Genomic DNA, 19,813 nt, shown 5'->3' with positions numbered 1-19,813 from the left:
GAGTCATATGCCTATCTCCTATTTGCAGCAGTCCCTGGGAAAGAAAGTAGTCAGTGATAGGCCAGTAAACATTGAACAACCAGCTCTCTGCATGAAGATTTGGCAAGTGGGGCTGATCTGTAGTATTTTCCAGTTTCCTTGGTGTAAATACTTCCACTGTGGCCAATTTCTAGGTACCTATGTTACATCAACTGGCTTGCAAAGCAGCTCTCCTAACCTAGTACAGGCTGGATCCAGCATACCATTAACTCTCATTTTTACCATTTAAAGTTGAAGTTTGGTTCTGCCAGAAAAAAAAAAAATAAATAAATAAAGGCAGGGGAAGGGTAGAGAAGGTTGTTCTTTATCAAGGATAAATTAATAGAACACCATTCTGTTCCAAAGATTGTTCTTGTAAAATTCTGACTATTGATGAAAACTGGTTTTTAGAGACTGTTAGAATATACTAGATTTATGCTGTGATTATATCCCCAAGTTACAGCAGCTCAATACACAAGTCATTTTTCACTCACCTGTCCTCAATAGATGAAGCAACCCTCCAGGGCTGCTGTTCTCAATGTGTTGATTCAGCAGCCTTGGTGGGTCCTGTGTTAGGACTCTTCATTTAAACACTCAGGCTCCATGGCCATTAGAGCAAAGGAGAGACGTCAAGGTTATGCATGGATGTGTAGGAGCTTCAGCTCAGAAATGACTTGTCACTTCCACTCAGAGGTCATTGGCTAGAACTGGTTACCTGGTCCCTCCACACTGCAAAGGCAGTTGGCAAATGTGGGAGGTCACTTGGGATATTTGACGCACTGTAAGTGTCTCTGCCACATAGAGACCATCCACTCAGGGCCATGTGTTTTGGTTTTGTTTAAGTCTTCTTTTAATTCATTTCTGTTTATTCCCATTCTTGCTTTTATCTGAATTATTTTAGAAAATAACTGACAGCTGTACTCAAAGAATTATCCCCTAGTAATGCATTGTCTCAACAAATAGAAAAGCAGAGAAACTCTTTATTAAACAATAATAGCATCAGTTGTAACGAATATTTTTGATATATGAGTGATGGGCTTTTATGTTGGACTCTATCTCTTGTATGTATAATGCTTGAAGCATAATACTTTGCAAACACCATAGTAATTAATGTAGGCAAGTCATTAGTGGATGCTAAAACCACTGGGTTAAAGGTTGTTGGGCAAGAGAAATAGTCACATAGTCTTAAAACTATCATCCACAGGGGCATCTGGGTGGCTCCGTCAGTTAAGTGTCTGACTTTGGCTCAGGTCATGATCTCACAGCTCGTGAGTTCGAGCCCTATGTTGGGCTCTGTGCTGAAAGCTCAGAACACGGAGCCTGCTTCAGATTCTGTGTCTCCCTCTTTCTCTGCCCCTCCCCCGCTCACACCCTGTCTCTCCTTAAAAAAATAAACATTAAAAAAAAAGTACATCCACAGATGATTTATTGCCTACAACAGGGAAAGATACCATTAAACTGCACATATTTGGCAGACATTGCTCTTTCCAACTGATCGAATTTAATACTGTCAATAATGGGACATATTGAAACCATGTACCCCATAAGATGCATTGAGAAAGGATGTAATGTCATCTATGCAGTGTTTATTCCAAAACTTAAGGTAATCATGAGGAAATATATTGGACAAGCCAAATTGAGGATGATTTTTGAAAAAAATTCAGTTATACTCTTCTAAAATGTCAATGACACAAAAGCCAACACATTGGTATAGATTAAAGGCATCTCAAGAACCTTTGTGATCAAATGCAGTGTGTGGTTCTGGATTGGATTCTGGAAAAGTGAAGCTATAAAGGACATTATTGGGAAAATGTGGAGATTTAGATTATAGACTAAACATTAGATAGTAATAGTGTATCAATGTTAAATTTCCCAAATACGATCAATATATTGTGGTTACGTGGGAATATGACTTTGGCCTTAGGAGAAATGTTCTTAATACTCATGAGTAAAGTGTCATATATGCAAATAGCTTTCAAATAATTCCCTGGAAAGTATATGTATATATCAGTATATGTAAGTATGTTTAATTATGTACACAGCATACAGATATACATAGAGCTAGGGAGATAGAGACAGGGAGAAAAAGCAAATGTGGCAAAATGTTAGCCTTTGGCTAATGTAGGTGAAGGCTACATATGCATAAATGTTGTATTCTTGCAACTTTTCTACAGTTTTGAAATTTTTCAGAATAAAAAAATTGAGAAAATGCAGTTGATTCCATTTATTCTGCAGTTTTACAACTCAATCCATTCTGTAATATTTTGGGCAACGTCTTACTGGGATCAACTCCACTGTGTTTAATCTGTATTTGTCTAGTTATCTGGTGAGAATTGAGCTTTAAGAGGAAGGATTCTTAGCAATCAGCGCTCTACCCCGAAGACACGTGGAACAAGGGAAAGATCCCATCCAGAGAAAATCTTATGTGTGTTTGGATTGATACAGCATCATGACTGGACAGGATTAATTTTCTATGAGAAACAATGACTTCAGGAAGAGTAAAACTAGACATAACTTCCCCCTTTATCATTTCTGTCAGTTTAGATCAGCCTATGGTATTACCCAAAACTGGGGGGAAAAATCTTTGTCTAACTCTTGAATAACACTGGTGATACTTGATATGCTTATGTTGTAAGGAAAGCGATTCAGCATAATCTCTGGTGCTAAATGAATAAGCTGTGCTTCTGCAACAAGCCCTGTTATTTTGTGGAAAGAGTATCAATGTTGGTTGAATTGATACAGATGATGAACTTCAAAAAGAAGCTGAACTCAGATAAATATGCATTTTCTCTAAACCATCAAAAACTTGAAATTCTGTGCTGGGAACTTCTGGGAGCATTCTGTGAGAAATAGGCTGATGGATTCCTGGAAGCAACATTGATACTCATCATGTCTTTTAGGAGTCCAAATCCAAAAGTGAGAACAGCAGATTTGTGTGGGATAGTTTTGCTCAGAATTGAAAACAACAGTCATTTTTTGGGTTGTTCCCAGGATGATTGTTGATCAAAGTGATCATTAAACCCTCAATACTGGCACTTCTTGTGAATAGCATGGAGAAATAAATGATGAAGTTTTAAGATGTTTTCATTATTTTGTCATTGCCCTAAAAGTCTGGAATGAGCTTTTTAATCTTCTCTTTTTTCTTTAAAAAAATTTTTTTTAATGTTTATTTTGAGAGAGAGAGAGAGAGAGAGAGTGCGCACGAGAAAGCGCACAAGTGGGGGAAGAACAGAGAGAGAGGGAGACACAGAATCTGAAGCAGGCTCCAGGCTCTGAGCTGTCTGCACAGAGCCCAGCGCAGGGCCCAGACTCGTGAGTGGCGAGATCATGACCTGAGCTGAAGTCAGACACTCAACAGACTGAGCCACCCACTTCTCTTTTTTCTTATTCTTTACTTTTTTCTTTACTTTACTTTTCTTTTCTTTTTTTGTTTCTACTTTTTGAAACACATTTTTTTTTTTAATATTATTTGTGGTAAATAGGCCTCACAGGGCTGGAATGCTGTGGCTGCCACAGCTTTTCATAAAGCCACACAGCAAGGACATCCACACTGTTTGATTTAATTACACATATTTAAATACCTTTCACTACAAGCCCTGGATAAAATGAGGTAGGGGCATACTTCTCAGTAGAGTAGCAGTTTATCCCGATGTGAAGTTGTGCACTTAGCTAAAAGTTTTATTGACTAAATGGCTCATAGGTGGATATTGAATAGAGAATGATGTGGTTGTTTCCATAATTTGGCTATTGTTGAAAGTGCTGCTATAAATATGGGGGAGGGGAAAGAAAAAAAAAGTTAGGGAGGGAGCCAAACCATAAGAGATTCTTAAAAACTGAGAACAAACTGAGGGTTGATGGGGGGTGGGAGGGAGGGGGGGGTGGGTGATGGGCATTGAGGGCACCTGTTGGGATGAGCACTGGGTGTTGTATGGAAACCAATTTGACGATAAATTTCGTATTAAAAAAAAAAAAGAGGGGCGCCTGGGTGGCGCAGTCGGTTAAGCGTCCGACTTCAGCCAGGTCACCATCTCGCGGTCCGTGAGTTCGAGCCCCGCGTCAGGCTCTGGGCTGATGGCTCAGAGCCTGGAGCCTGTTTCCGATTGTGTGTCTCCCTCTCTCTCTGCCCCTCCCCCGTTCATGCTCTGTCTCTCTCTGTCCCAAAAATAAATAAACGTTGAAAAAAAAAATTAAAAAAAAAAAAAAAAGAGGATGATATGGTTGGTATACATTGTGACCTGAATGTAACCTTAGGTGCAAAGCTTGAAATAGTCTCTTGATGTTTTATAAGATCCTCTTCTCCAGGATCCAACATTCTGTCACCAGGCAACATTGTCTTCCTGCCTCCAGGGAGTCATTCCCAGGTGTGTTTGAGTAAACGTGGTAACAGCACTCCTTGTGGGCTTCACAAAAGACACCTGCATGGGACTGGAGGTACCTCCCTTCTGGACATTGTTCACTGGGTATGGTCTACACTCAAGGTGCAGCTTTGTGCAGAACAGGTACTCAAATGGAGGTCCATGTGCTGGTGGCATCGTCGTCACCTGGGGGCTTGTTTGAGATGCTAGCTCTGGGCCCCACCTACTGACTCAGAATCCTTGGGAGTGGAGCTCAGGAATGTGTTTTTCTTAAATTTATTTATTATTATTATTATTATTTAATGCTTGTTTTGAGAGAGAGAGAGAGAGAGAGCACGCGCGCACAAGCACGAGTGGGGGAGGGGCAGAGAAAGAGAGGCAGGAAAGCCCAATGTGGGGCTTGAACTCACAAACTGTGAGATCATGACCTGAGCCGAAGTCAGCTACTCAACCGACTGAGCCACCCAGGTGCCCCAGGAATGTGTGTTTCCACAAGCTCTCCTGGATAATTCCATGAAGTCTAACAACCTTAGATTTCCATTAGGTGTGAGATGACAATCAGACATACAGCTTTACACTTCTCTGAAGATAATCTTGATCATTTTTTTACCCTGCAAGTAAAAGTTGTTTCCCAAAACGCAAATGAGTAAACACTTATGTATAAGATATGATAAGAAGTAGATTGTTACAAATGGAAATGCGCTACAAAGTCATTTCCTTAAAACATGGCATTATTAGATGCTTAGCAGTGAAAAGAACAATAGAGGCAAAGTTAGATTTCGCAACATCTAGAGGAACTGTCATACACCAGATTTTTTAAAATTTTATTTCCTTGTAGCATTGTAGGACACAATGTTAAGCGTTATCTTCCTCACTGGAATTTTTCTTATAATGGATACTTGCTTTCTCATTAAAGTTCTTAAGGAGCTAAGCAAAGATTACATTAGTGTGTAACTCCTCAAGGGACTGTTGTGTCTGGAATCACAAAGGGTTCAGTCCCTTTTAGAAAGCAGGCTTTGAACTAAACTCAGTCCTGGAACCTGTTCCTATGTTGATAAAAGCTTCGCTGCCTTTCTTTTTCTTTTCCTTAGACATGGCCTCTGGGCAAGAGTCAAAGCAGACAGTTCATGGATAAGTGAGCCTCTGGACTGGACTGAGGCATTTCTTGTCCTTACTGTGGTGGAGATTTCTCCTGCATGGACAGAACACATTTTCTTTTGATAAACTGCTATGTTGTTTCTAGTTTGTCCAAATTCAGTAGTGAGCTGGTAAATGTTAGCAACCTGCTGTGCTGGGGTTGGGGAGGTAGTTTGTAGCATTGGCTGATTTTTGTGATGCTAATACTCCCACCGTGGCCAATTTCAGGCTAACCAACGTGATGTCACTGGAGTGGAGCTGGGACAACCGGCTGTCACTGTCCCATGCCAGCTGGCCTCAGCATACCACTGCCCAAAGTACATCCTTCCCAGCACTCTGAGATTGAAGAAGGTGGGAATTGAGCTAGCCCTTGGAGGACATGGGTGGGAGCGGGGAGATCACTTTTGGTTCACAGGCTTGGCATGTGGGGAGGGAGACAGATCTCTGGTTTTCAGTAGGTGAGAAAATACATTGCTGTATTTGAGCCAACTGCTGTCCATGCTAATGTACTGGCCCCTGTGTTGGGGAGCTTTAAAATGTTAAAATGTTGGATTCTAGGGTGGCTGTGGCAAAAAAAAAAGTTGGATTCTGTGTTTTTGTTAATATGATGAGTTACCACAGAGCATAAGGCTGGGCAGGACCTCACATGGCAGATTTTCAGATAAATGACGTAGCAATCACCCTTTTTCCCAGCCAAGGCTGCAGCAAGAGCAAAAGCCATATGTGAGCACAGTTCTTCATTGTTCTAGAAGGCCGTTAAAAGCATACATTTGCTCTTGTAGGAGAGAATAAAAGAGCCTGAAATCCAAATAAGACTAGGAAATAGCTTCCAGGGGCAACATAATTTTTGAAGCAAACTCCTCCTCCTCAGAGAATCATGTTCATACACCAAGAACAGCAAATGTGCACATTTACTTTTGTCAGTACCTGAGTAACCAAGGTATTTGGAGAGAAGGGGAAAGGTATTCAAGTAAATGTTTAAAAACAGAGCAGCATGAAGGAAATCAGTAGAACTGGGGATAAGAATTCTCTTAGAAGTCCTGGAATGTGGAAGGTTTGTTTCATATGTTTACACAGTTCTTGAAATAGGGTCATTTTATGAGGGGAGAAAGTGATGAGGCACCTGATCTACAGATTCAAATCCATGTTGAAGTATGACAAAACCCTCTGTTGAATCTCAGAATCTCTGAACTTTGGTATCTCTTCCAAAAAGTCAGAACTTCACAAACAGAATCAAAGAGGGCAGAGCATAAAATCTTAATGAGTGGATTGGTGGAATCCAATAACATATCTAGAAGGAAGACAACTCCATATTAGATTTGGTGACATTTAATGTTTACGTTTTTATTTTATATTCACATATTTTTATCCCATCTTGGATAAGGCAGAGCAATAAGTTTGATGAGCAGGAGAAGAATATCACCACACTTTTGTGTTAATGAGTTAAGTTTATGAAGAGTTGAAATGGAACTGCTTGGCAGATTAAAAGGTGTAGAGTGTGTCTAGAAGGTTTGTTTTTTCTGTATTGTAATTTGGGTTCCACCAGATGCAGACCTTGAGAGTGGATTCTAATACAAGTATAATTTCTTGGAAGGAATCCCAGGAAATATCTGGGTGAGTAGGAGTGATGGAAGTGAAAGAAGTCAGTGAAGAGTATATTATCGAGTAAGCTGCCCTTAGGGGAACCTGGTACTCAATCCTGCTGGAGAATTTCAGGAAACAGGGATTGTCCTAAACAAAAAGGCAAGAAAATGGGTGTATTTATTCATCTCACTTTCTGCCATTGGTTGAAGGTGGCTTCTGAGGTCATTAACTATTTGAAATTACTGTCTTGCTTTAGCCTGATAGATGCCCTCTGGGAAGTAAGGGGTTTGCGGTAAGGAGTCTTCACTGTGCAGAGGCAGGACATTCCTTAGTGCATCACTGTCCAAAAAAGTTTAATGCGAGCCACTAATGTCATGTACCTGTGTAATTTAGGATTTTTTAAGAGCCAGTTGAGTAATAAAAAGACCCAGGTGAAATTAATCGATGTATCTTTTTAAAAAAATTTTTTTTAATGTTTATTTATTTTTGAGACAGAGAGAGACAGAGCATGAATGGGGGAGGGGCAGAGAGAGAGGGAGACACAGAATCTGAAGCAGGCTCGAGGCTCTGAGCTGTCAGCACAGAGCCCGACGCGGGGCTCGAACTCACGGACCGTGAGATCACGACCTGAGCCGAAGTCGGACGCTTAACCGACTGAGCCACCCAGGCCTCCCAATAGATGTATCTTTTATTAAAATTGTTTTTAACTTTGAGAGAGACAGAGATAGCATGAGTGGGGGAGGAGTAGAGAGATGGGGAGAGAGAGAGAATCCCAAGCAGGCTCCACACTGTCAGCGCAGAGTCCGACGTGGGGCTCAAATTCAGGAAACTCTGAGACCATGACCTGAGCCAAAACCGAGAGATACTTGGCCAACTGAGCCACCTAGGTGCCCTTTAATATATCTTTTAGACTAGTACATCCAAAACCTTATTTCTACCTGTGGACAACAAAAATCATTGAGCTATTTTACTTTTTTGCCCCAGGGTTTTGAAATTTGGTGTGCATTTTCCATTGATGGCATTTCTCATATCTCAACCCACACTACCCACTTTTCAAGTGCTCTGTAGCCACATGGGGCCAGTGGCTACTGTATTGAGCAGTACAGTCCTCGGGGAAAGGACCAGTGTTTGACTTACTGTTAACTGCATTTGGGGGGCATGTGTCCGTTATACTTGGAGTCACCTCCCAAATTAATTCTACCCAGTACACTGGGGAACCAAATACACAAATTCCATTTTTGGCTCAACTGAGGCTCACTTTCTCAATTAGATTATGTTCCTTGGATTTCTCAAGATATAAACCCCAGGAATTGCAAGCTTCTGCTTATGTTACAGAAGTATTGTGATCTATTGACATTTTGAAGGCTTTAACATTTTTAATGTCTTTGAAAACATACGTCTGCAGTCTCCATTAATAGATCAGTGGAGTTGTACTAGTAAAAATTAGGTGCTCATTTATCTTTTGCTTTCTCCCTCTACCTGCCAAATACTGATGGAGCACCTTCGTTGGGCCATGCACAATTGAGGCCCTCTGACCCTTCAGGAAAGAGATAAAGACTCTACCTCCATGGTGTTCACAGTTTGGTGGGGGAAGACCCAGTAAACAGAACACCGTATAAACAAGTTCCATGAAGAACAGGGTCATTTAAAAAAATAATTTATTACTTTAGAATGGTTTAAGGCTCACAGCAAAATTAAAAGGAAAGTACAGAGATGTCCATGTACCTTCTATCCCCACACGTGCACAACTGCCCCATCAAATCACCCACCAGAGTGTGTATTTATTACAGTTGGTGAACCTGCATGGACACGTTACCACCCAAAGTCCATGGCTGACATTAAGAGGAAGAGGTTTTAGCAAATGGTTTTTGCAGGGTGTTACTCTGCTTTCTCTTGATCAAATGCCATGTGTAAAACTCAGCATGTATAAAAATAAGCAAGTTGGATAGTGGGTATTCAAAATCTTCTTCAAAGAGTATTTCTCACTTTTCAGAACTTGTCACCTAAGGGTTCCTTTTACTTAGAGCCTTGATTTAGATTTGTTAATTCACAGGGGACATTTAGGGACTTTACTGTAAAATGCGTTGCACTAACTCTGGTTAGGAAGATATTCACACTGCCATATTTTGCCTTTCCTGGTGCCTAGTTTATGGGAATTAAGCATCTTGCTTTCCCAGGGCTGTCAGATGCTGAATCACTGTGCCATCTTCGTGGTGTAAACTTTGTAGGCCTTTGAAAAGTAGCTGCCAGCAGGGCAGGTCAAAGACTTTACATTTCCGTATTTCCAGATGAACCCTAGGAGGTATTTGAGTTGCTAATGTGAGTGAAGCTATGGTTTTCTCCATTAATTAAGGTTGTTTTATTCATTGGGTGAAATGTGAAAACATTTAATAATTTAAAGATGATGTTTTCAAGCATAATCAACTTTTGAGGTTGGAGACGCCAAAGAAAAAATATTAACTCTAAGCATTGGCACTTGGAAAGATTTTACTGAAGCTGATTACATATGCAGGGTATTTCTGGAGTTATGCTAGGAAGATTCTTTCAGTAGGATTTAACTGGCTGTGTATAATAGAGTGTTTTATTACATAATAATTGCCTTTAATGGGTGTGGGCATTTCATTTGGCTATTGGAATCATGCTAATGTAATTCTAATTGAAAAGATTACATTTACTTTTAAACATTTTTAACACATCAGATTGGGTCAGTGGATTCAGTATTGAGGATCATACATTTTGTTCTCATAGATCTCATTTTCTAGGGTGTATGGCTTTCTGAAGCTTCTTTAAGTCATTTCCCAGTAGACAAAAGTAGCTATTGGGTTGCTTTCTATACATCTTCTTTCTTAATTTGTCACTGGTTGTGAGCAAAATAGAAAAGGACGCTGGCTATCTTAAGCAAAAAAAAAAAAAAAAAAAAAAAAAAAGACTTCCTGGAAAGAGTGGGATTAAGAGAGTTGGTAGAAGCCTTGAGCCTCGAGCTTTGCAAAGAGGCAGGAGCCGAGGGGTGCCATAGGGATGGTTTAGGTTGGGGTTTCTAGAAGCAGAGCCTGAGATGAAGATTCTTGTACAAATGCCTTAGGGAATGCTCTCTGGAGAAAACTGTAAGGGAGTGAGGGAAACAGAAAAGGGCCTGAGAAGGTGTCGAGCGGAAAAAAATGAAGGTTCAGGTGAAGTGTAGCCTGAGCTGGCTTCCAGAGGGAGCTCTGGAGCTCATCAGAGAATAGTTCCAACTTGTGGCATAGTGCCAGCTTCTTGTGCTCCTGTATCAGTCAGTCACTGGCTATAGATTGCCTCTAGATGGAGCATAACCTCCCAGGCAATGATGTCTTGGTGAAGTGGTTATCTAGGTGAGAAGAGAAACAGATCTATAGTATTTGCCAATTTCCACGGTGTAAATACTCCCACTATGGCTTCTTTCAGGCTACCAGTGTGAAGTTACTGAATGTACACTTGTGGGGAATGTGAGCTGTAGCTTGCACAATAAGCTCTTGTGAGCTAGTATGAGCTGGATGCAGCAGATCACTGTTCCCAGGTATCTCTTGGAGAAGGGCTAGCTGTGTGGTGAGGGCAAGTCTTTGGAGAAAGGGGCAATTATAAGCTGTTAGCAGCCAACACTCACAGCAGCTGGGGATAGGCACACTAGCCTGCTAAAGATCTGAGAAAGATCTAGAGGCTGATGCAACATGGGGAACATGGGGAACATTCTCACACAGCGGGAATAGGAAGGTCAGCGAGCAGGCCCCTGTTGCTGCTTTCACTGCCTCTTTAGTGATCCAGTCCCTGCCATTGCATTGCTCACTGAAAATGCAAAATCTTGAAAGAAGGTATAAATTGGTCTGCCCAAGGCACATGTCCCCTCTGGTTGTACCAGGAAAGTATGAGGAAAGGTGTAGTCCACTGTCCTTCAGTAGTAGAAGGGAAGCATTAACTTCCTCTAAGACCAGACAAGACTTGCGGGAATGATGATTCCCAGAGAGGAGGCTGGGGAACTCTTATTCGTGGGCAATGGAGGCTGTGTAGCATCAATGGAAATTTTTACTACGTATGGAGTAGAGGTTGGCATAATTGTAACAAAAGGAACTAACATACCATTTTTCTACTGAATGCCAATTCTCATTTGCTGGCAACTGTTTTAGCTAGTCCATATATGGTGGCAGAAATCGTTGGTTGCCTGCTTCCCTGGTAAACCTTTCTCTCAAACTTCCTCCTTGATGGCAGAATCCTACTCTCTTTAAAGAAGCTAAAAAATGCCACATAGTGACTTTGCCAGCATCCTTGGCACAGAGGGCATAGGCATATGACCCAATTCTGTCCATTGGGTCTTGAGTGGAAGTCTTTAAGGAATGAACCTTCTGAGAAACATTTTTCCCTTATGTGATAGATGGGTAAAGGGAAACCCCCAACACCTTTTCTTCCTGCTTTGCATGAAGTCATGTGAGAACACAGTGTTTAGAGCTGTGGTAGCCATCTTGTGATGAGTGGAAAGCCAAGAAAAGCACAGAAAATCTGACTGGTAACCCTGATGTCGTTCTGGTAGGTGAACTCGGAAGCCACCCATTTTTGTTGACATTACTACATGAGATTTTACATATTCTTATTATTTATTCTACTTTTATTTGGAGGTTCAGTTATGATATTTTACGTTATTTTACAGTATCCTGTGAGGAATATATTCTTATTTTCATTTCACAGAGGGGGAAATTGAGGCAAAAATCATTAAATAACTTGACTGGGGTATGAGAAGAATGCAAACTTTTATGTCTGACTCCAGGATCTGCGATCTTTCTCTATACCAGACTACTTTCTTAAATATTAACAACACTTTCCACTATGTCCAGTATGATACAGACCTCTGTACATTCTTCTTTTAACTTTTTATTTTATTTTTATTTTTTAAAATTTACATCCAAATTAGTTAGCATATAGTGCAACAATGATTTCAGGAGTAGATTCCTTAGTGCCTCTTACCCACTTAGCCCATCCCCCCTCCCACAACCCCTCCCGTAACCCTCAGTTTGTTCTCCATATTTATGAGTCTCTTCCGTTTTGTCCCCCTCCCTGTTTTTATATTATTTTTGTTTCTCTTCCCTTCTGTTCATCTGTTTTGTCTCTTAAAGTCCTCATATGAGTGAAGTTATATGATATTTGTCTTTCTCTGACTAATTTCACTTAGCATAATACCCTCTAGTTCCATCCACGTAGTTGCAAATGGCAAGATTTCATTCTTTTTGGTTGCCGAGTTATACTCCATTGTATATATATACCACATCTTCTTTATCCATTCATTCATCGGTGGACATTTGGGCTCTTTCCATACTTTGGCTATTGTCGATAGTGCTGCTATAAACATGGGGGTGCATGTGTCCCTTCGAAACAGCACACCTGTATCCCATGGATAAATGCTTAGTAGTGTAATTGTTGGGTCGTAGGGTAGTTCTATTTTTAGTTTTTTGAGGAACCTCCATACTGTTTTCCAGAGTGGCTGCACCAGCTTGCATTCCCAACCTCTGTTCATTCTTTTTCCTGCATTGTCCTTACCGGCCTCCCTGCTGGCTATACATTGAAACCTGAGTTCTCAAGAAAGCAGTCATGTAGAACTATCAGGCTAAAGGTGAGGATCACATCTCTATAGGAAGAAAACCATCTCTGACAATGGAGAAACAACCCGTGAATATCAAATTCCATTAGAATAGCTACAAACAAGATTGTGAGCAGCCACTTCCAACTGGGGCCCGGGTCATCTGTGATCTGCACGGAGAAGGTGTACTTCACGGAGTAGAGTTTCCAGTTTTAGGGTGGGGAGGCCTTAACCACTCAGTACTTCTTACAATTCATGGTTAAAACGAAAGGAGTACTGGTACGTGATGGGAAAGCTCTCACTTACAGAAATAACAGTACTCCAGAATGTCAAACTACTCATACTCCGTGATGCCAGCCTTCTCAATTTTTTTTTGTACCGAATGCTAAAACCATAACTGCTACCATTTCTTCTTTGAATTTTGCTCTTGGTTATGTCTTCATTGCAGACTTAAAGTTTTCCCTTTTCCATTTCTATGGTAGTCCTGATTATTTAGTCCCTCTGAGCACATACCCAAATGTGGTATTTAAAAAATAGATAACATTTTGGTGATAGGACAGTTGTTAACATAAAAATGAAAAGACATTAGAGAAAGCATTGTCAAGTGTGTGATACAAACATCTTTAGCTAGAACTTGAGTCACGCAGAGAAAGTATCCAAAGAGAGGGGTGTGTGTGTGTGTGTGTGTGTGTGTGTGTGCGCGTGCTTTTTTCACTCCCCACCAGCTGATCCTTCAGTACCCCTCCCACCCTACACACCTTAGGTTATGACATGGCTCCTTTTTTTTTTTTAATCACCTCCACTTTTTCTGCCTTCAGGAAAGTTAATAAAAATCTAACTTATCCTTAATCCATTTTTGTTCATTTTACTTGAATTGATGGTGGGATTAAACAGAGACAATATTCTGAGACTTCGAGATGTAATTAGATAATTTCCTTGGTAACTGTGTTGCATCCCACATGAATTATTGGTAGAAAAGATCAAAGACTAAGCATATCTATTTTCTAGGCAGTATGCTGGGTGGACCATGGTGAGGGAACCTAAAAAGTGGAGTCCTTCTCTTATACAGTATCAGAGATGGGGTGGTCCTCAATCCTATATTCTCTTTTTGTAAGTAAATTGTAGGGCAGAGGATACAGTAACCTTGGACACAAGGGCACATTATAGTCCAAGTGCTCACCTCTCTTGTCCTTCCATGAGCCCTCTTCTACAATAGTCTACAGGTGAGTGCCTGTTTGGGACCATGTTTTTAAAAGGCCTTGTCGGGGTGCCTGGGTGGCGCAGTCGGTTAAGCGTCCGACTTCAGCCAGGTCACGATCTCGCGGTCCGTGAGTTCGAGCCCCGCGTCGGGCTCTGGGCTGATGGCTCAGAGCCTGGAGCCTGTTTCCGATTCTGTGTCTCCCTCTCTCTCTGCCCCTCCCCCGTTCATGCTCTGTCTCTCTCTGTCCCAGAAATAAATAAACGTTGAAAAAAAAAATTATAAATAAATAAATAAATAAATAAATAAATAAATAAATAAATAAAAGGCCTTGTCAAATCATGAAAAGTATGGAATGCTCTCCATGAAATTTTTCATTGGGAATTGTCTTTATGGAGTATCAACTTTTCATGAAATGATAGGGTTAGGAGAAGCAGATAAGTTTGGGTATGTGTGCATATGTAAAATGTCCTTACTTGGTAAATTGAGAAGTGGATAACTCTGTTAATTGACACCTAGAATTAAAGAAATACTCTGCGAAATGTGATAACAAGTAAACTCCTGAATTCTTACCTGGTATTATTAGTTAATATGAAATTTAAAGAACAGGAATTTATCATATCTTTCCCAGCTGGTCATATATCTTAATATAAACCCACCCTTCAGTGATACATATATGCTTGAGTAACATGGCCTTTCTCTGATTATAATAAATATTACCTTAGGGCTGCCTTTGGAATAAGAAAACGTAAGCAAACTTCCTGGAGTAGGGTGCTGCACTTGTATAAATTACATAGTGTAAACCTTATACTTGATTCTTAGCTTTCCCATTTAACAGTAGGTTTTTGCTGTGTAACACACAATACCTCAAAATTTAGTGATGTGAAACAACAAGCTTTTATTTTGCTCATTGGTCTTCAGGTTTTCTGGATAGCTATGCAGATCTAGGCTGGACTTGGCTGTGCTTAGCTGGTTGGCTTGTGTGGGGGGTCAGGTGGAGATCAGTGTGGGTTTGGCCGGTCCAGGGTGCCCTCTGCCGGGGTGTTGGCATGCCTGGGGCCTTTTTCCAAGTAGTCTTTCATATTCCAGAAGACTGGTCTGAGTGCATTTTCATGGGAATAACAGGGTTCTAGAAGAGAGTAGAAGCTACAAAGCTTCTTGAAACCCAGTCTTAGAACTGGCTGAGGTGTTGCCTCTGCCATGTCCAAGTGTTGACTCCCGGGGCAGAGAAGCGGACTCGGCCTCCAGCAGGAGGAGGTGCAAGGTCCTATTACAACAGGATGGAGGATGGGTGGTGATGTTTGCAGTCTGCCGCATGCTGCTTCTGCATGTTGAATAGGTCATTTTACCTATTCTGTCACTAAAATATTTTTAATAAAATTCATCTGTCTCTCACCACTACTGATCCAAGCAGCTATCTTGCCCGGTTGACCACAGTAACTCCCTGACATCTCTCCCTACTTCCACTTTGGGCTGTCTCTAATCTGGTTTCCACACGGCAGGCATGGTGACTTTTTAAAAATATAAATCAATTCTTGTCTCTTGTCACTCTTAAAATAAATCTGCACTCCCTCCCATGGTCAGAAACGTCCTACCATGATCTGACTTCCATCTGGCTGCACCCTTACCTGCCTTCTATGAAGTCCTGGAGCATATCATGCCCCTTCCATCTCAGGGACTTTGTAATTGCTGGACCCTCTCCCTGGTATGTTCCTTCTGTACCTTTCATAGGACTTCTTTCTTCATATAACCACATCTCCTTGAGGGTGCTTCCTTAACCACTTGGCTCAAATAGGACTTTTTCAATTACTTTCCACCATAGTGCTTTGTGCACTTCTTTATTAATACTCTTTGGTTTGTTAACTTACATGTGTATTGCTTCTCTGTTTCACCAAAATGTGTGCTTCATGAAGTCAAAGAAAGTATCTGATTATACACATCATTGCATAGTAGACCACTTATTAAATGTTCATTGATTCTCAGGGTGCCTGAGTGGCTCAGTCGGTTGAGCATCCAACTCTTGATTTCAGCTAAGGTCATGATCCCGGGCTTATGGGATCAAGTTCCATATTGGGCTCCATGCTGAGCATATAGCCTGCTTCAGGTTCATTCATTCATCTCCCTCCCTCCCTCCCTCCCTCCCTTTCTCTCTCTCTCTCTCCTCCTATGTCCCTCTCCTCTGCTCATGCTCTCTCTCTCTCTCTCTCAAAAAAAAAAATCAAAAATAAATGTTCATTGATTCCCTACAGAGCAGACCTCTCCATAAAAGTTGTATTAAATAACAAAGTTAAAGAATACTTGCAACCTTCGTTTTAAAACATGTTTTATTTTCCAGATTTTCATGGCAATATACTCAGTTACACATCATAAACATTGGATCATAACTAATGATCTTTTATTATGGAAATGGAGTTGGGATGGTCCAAAGAATGACAAGAGGATGTATCTGATGCTGCATCTATAGAGATGATACTTAGAGAAGAAATGTATCACTACCTTGCTTAATATGACACAAGTAAACATTTTCAGAGAGGAGTCTTCCAGATAAAGGCCTCTGTATGCAGAGCCTTGTTTCCCAAATGGAGAAGAGAAGTCTCTGAAATTGAATTTTATTCGTGCTTCAGAGAGAAATGAAATCTCTCCATCATGAAAAATGAGTATCAGGTGCTTCTGATTTCCTTTTATCAGCTGTTAATCAGAAGCGATGAAGAGAGAGATGAGCTAATGAAGAAGCCAGCCGTTGGACAGGCGGTTGTGTTGCAGGAGGGTTTGTGACTGTTAATTAGATGATGGCCTTGGGAAATACATTGTGAGATGGGGAGGTGGAGAAGGAAGAGTATATTGCACAGCCTCCCCCTAGGTGGATCCCATCTCAAAGAGTTTATGCTGAAATGGTTTGAGTTGCAAAAATGACATTTTGAGCAAGAAACATCTGTTTGAAAGATGCTAGAGACCTTTTTGTTTTTATAGGTCCTCTCTACCTTAGTAATGATTCATATAGATACATTAGTAATTATTCGTATCCTCTTTTAGCATGAATAGTTTGGAAACATGTTGCAATGTACATTGGTAACTCGGGAAGGCTGCCAAGGACCCACAGTCCCTTTTCTAGCTGCGAGAATTGCCTCCTTTTAGAGTCTGTAGATGCTGTTCCCCAGCCTCCTTTACAGCTAGGGTACAGGCATGTGGCCTGGGTTTGGGTTTGAGGGATCAGATAAACATGCCCTAGACTGGGATGAAAGCGTGGGAAAGAATCCATTTTATTGGTAGAGGAAGTGACAGTTAGGACCCTAGGGCCAGGAGGAACAGTGACCAGTGCAGGTGCTGGTGGCATTGCAAATCATGTGACAACACCTGTCCGTCCTCACTGGGCAGATTGGAGTGGAATTGTAGCCATGGTCCATGTTGGCCTCCTTTGCCTCTCCCTGGTTTGTTCTTCAGCCTTCTCAGCAATGCTGCATTGTTTCTTATTATTCTTTCAATAAACTCTTTTACTGTTTTTGTTGCTTACATATAAGAGCCGTGACTGGCTCCCTCCAATTAATAATGCTTACAAGGCAATGAGTAGTTCTATTTCATTAAATATGTTGTCCCTTGTTGGTGTGGCCCAGTACCAGCCACATAATGAAAATTTTATTTAGGAGGATTTCGAGGTTTTGTGTCATTGGTTTCCAAGTTCTTTTATTAAATCATAATCATAATTTTAAATTAGAGCACTTTAAGTCAATGCCACACTTCATTCTGTTTAAAAAGATGTCACTTTTTTCTTAAAATAGTTTGATTAAATAGAATTAGTCTATTTAACAATTTTCTGTGGAATCTGATCATTCTCATGTTATGTTTTAGGAGGTATCCGGGAGGCAAGCATTTGCTGCTTCCACCAAGAGAATAATTCCCTTTGGTAGAAAGTTTGAGCAGAAACTGATAAAGATAAATATATTAAATAGTTGAAGATTTATGTGGCTCAACAACTATTTGTTGAAAGTATTTTATTGGATACTCACTAACTGCCAGGAATTATGAAACACTAGAGAGTCACAAAAGAATCATGTTTGATGGGGCGCCTGGGTGGCGCAGTCGGTTAAGCGTCCGACTTCAGCCAGGTCACGATCTCGCGGTCCAGGAGTTCGAGCCCTGCGTCAGGCTCTGGGCTGATGGCTCAGAGCCTGGAGCCTGTTTCCGATTGTGTGTCTCCCTCTCTCTCTGCCCCTCCCCCGTTCATGCTCTGTCTCTCTCTGTCCCAAAAATGTTGAAAAAAAATAAAAAAAAAAAAAGAATCATGTTTGAGTAATTCCTCTTTAGGAAATAGCTCTCAAGAGTTTATAGTCTAAGGCAACCGTACTCAAAGTATGGTCCATGCACCTGTGCCATTGCACACCGTTACTGGTCAAACCACGAGATCAGGAATTTGTGCCAGAACAGAAATGATTCAGTACACTGTTTAGTCCAGCTGGTGTTTTCATTGTAGAAGATTTTCTTGGAAGAAACAGTAACTTGAGTTATATCCTTATGCAAGTTCCTTGTCACCAATCATCAAAACAAGTTTGTATATCAGCTACTCTGAGCAGCAGTAATTGAGGGGATAATAAATATTACAAAAAGCAAGAGCAGCAGGGCACCTGGGTGGCTTAGTTGGTTAAGCATCCAACTTGGTCTCAGGGCATGATCACTCAGTTCACAGGTTCGAGCCCCGCATCGGGCTTTGAGCTGTCAGAGCCTGGAGCCTGTTGGATTTTGTGTCTCCTCCTTTCTCTGACCCTCTGCCACTTGTGTTCTCTGTCTCTCTCTCTCTCAAAAATAAATAAAAATTTAAAAAATTAAAAAAAAATAAAAAGCAGCTAGTGATACATCAACCTGTGGAACAGCAAAATATGACCTCATGTTAACATTCACTTCAAAACAAATTAGTACTTAAAGGCCTTGTTTTCCTCTTCCTGCCATAAGTGAACTTTGGACAGGTGCTAAATACAAATCACTACTCTGGATTTTGTTGGGTTTACAAAAACATCTAAGGTAAATGTGGTCATCAGGATTTTCCAACCTCATAAGTGGGGAAGGGTATCAGAATAATTGTATATGTTCAAATACCAGATATGGTGAGTGCTCAGGGTTGTTTTTAATAAGAATTATAGCTCATTAGAAAGCTCTGTCTGTATAGTATCTTAAATGAATATTGAGTAAGTTGACTTAATGTTTTTATCGTGTGTGTGTGTGTGTGTGTGTGAGAGAGAGAGAGAGAGAGAGAGAATTGGTAGCTTTCAGTAGATCTTTAAAATCTACTTGCCCCTGAAAGAGAATTAAGAGTATTTATAAATAAAAAACAATGATAATAATAAAGTAGGACATTGGCTTTTTTGTTGTAGCTAAAGGGTTGTTTTCTAATGTTTATCCATCATTCATTCACAGAAGGCACCAGATATAAAAACTAAAAATGTTTTTGATCACCATAAATAGAGACAGCCAAAATTCACCTGTGGTATTATACTGGAGGTCAGAAGAGAGGAAATGTACACCTGAAACTAATGTAACATTGTGTGTTAACTATACTTCAAGGAAAAAAAAGAGTAGTCATGTTTGGAGGATACGGGCAAGGGACAGGGTACAAGAGAAAGTTTGAGGTGATGAATGTTCTAGGCTTGTGCTGTCCAATATGGCAACCACTAACCACTATGGCTAGTTAAATGTAAATTAATTAAAATAAATAAAATTTAAAAAGTGAAATAAAATAAATACAGTTAAAAATTTCTCAGTTGCACTAGCCACATTTGATGTGCTCAGTGACATGGTGGCCAATAGCTAATGAATGGGGCAGAAATAGTTATATTTCTTTACAGAAACTTTCCATTCACTGCAGAAAGTCCTGTTGGACCATGCTGTGTTAGACCTTGGTATGGGTTGTTGCTTGGGTGTACAAATATTGAACGTCAGTATTCATTGAGT

General features: G+C 40.6%; 1 protein-coding gene across 6 annotated transcripts in view; it reads left to right on the top strand.

Annotated features, from left to right (window-relative positions):
* PAK5 (p21 (RAC1) activated kinase 5) overlaps positions 1 to 19,813 on the top strand; it is a 318,922-nt gene that overhangs the window by 101,429 nt on the left and 197,680 nt on the right. Inside the window, exon 1 of one of the 6 annotated variants that reach the window (XM_045445307.1) lies at positions 5,840 to 5,861. The exons of the other annotated variants lie outside the window; for them this stretch is intronic. The gene's annotated coding sequence lies outside the window, so the exon portion shown is untranslated. Of the gene's footprint in view, positions 1 to 5,839; positions 5,862 to 19,813 lie in introns of those variants that run through there. 6 annotated transcript variants of the gene reach the window in all.

Source organism: Leopardus geoffroyi, chromosome A3, assembly GCF_018350155.1.
Source record: "Leopardus geoffroyi isolate Oge1 chromosome A3, O.geoffroyi_Oge1_pat1.0, whole genome shotgun sequence".
Classification (NCBI taxonomy): Eukaryota; Metazoa; Chordata; class Mammalia; order Carnivora; family Felidae; genus Leopardus; species Leopardus geoffroyi.
The sequence above is the reverse complement of the archived record's forward strand: the minus strand, read 5'-3'. Positions and strand labels throughout refer to the sequence as shown.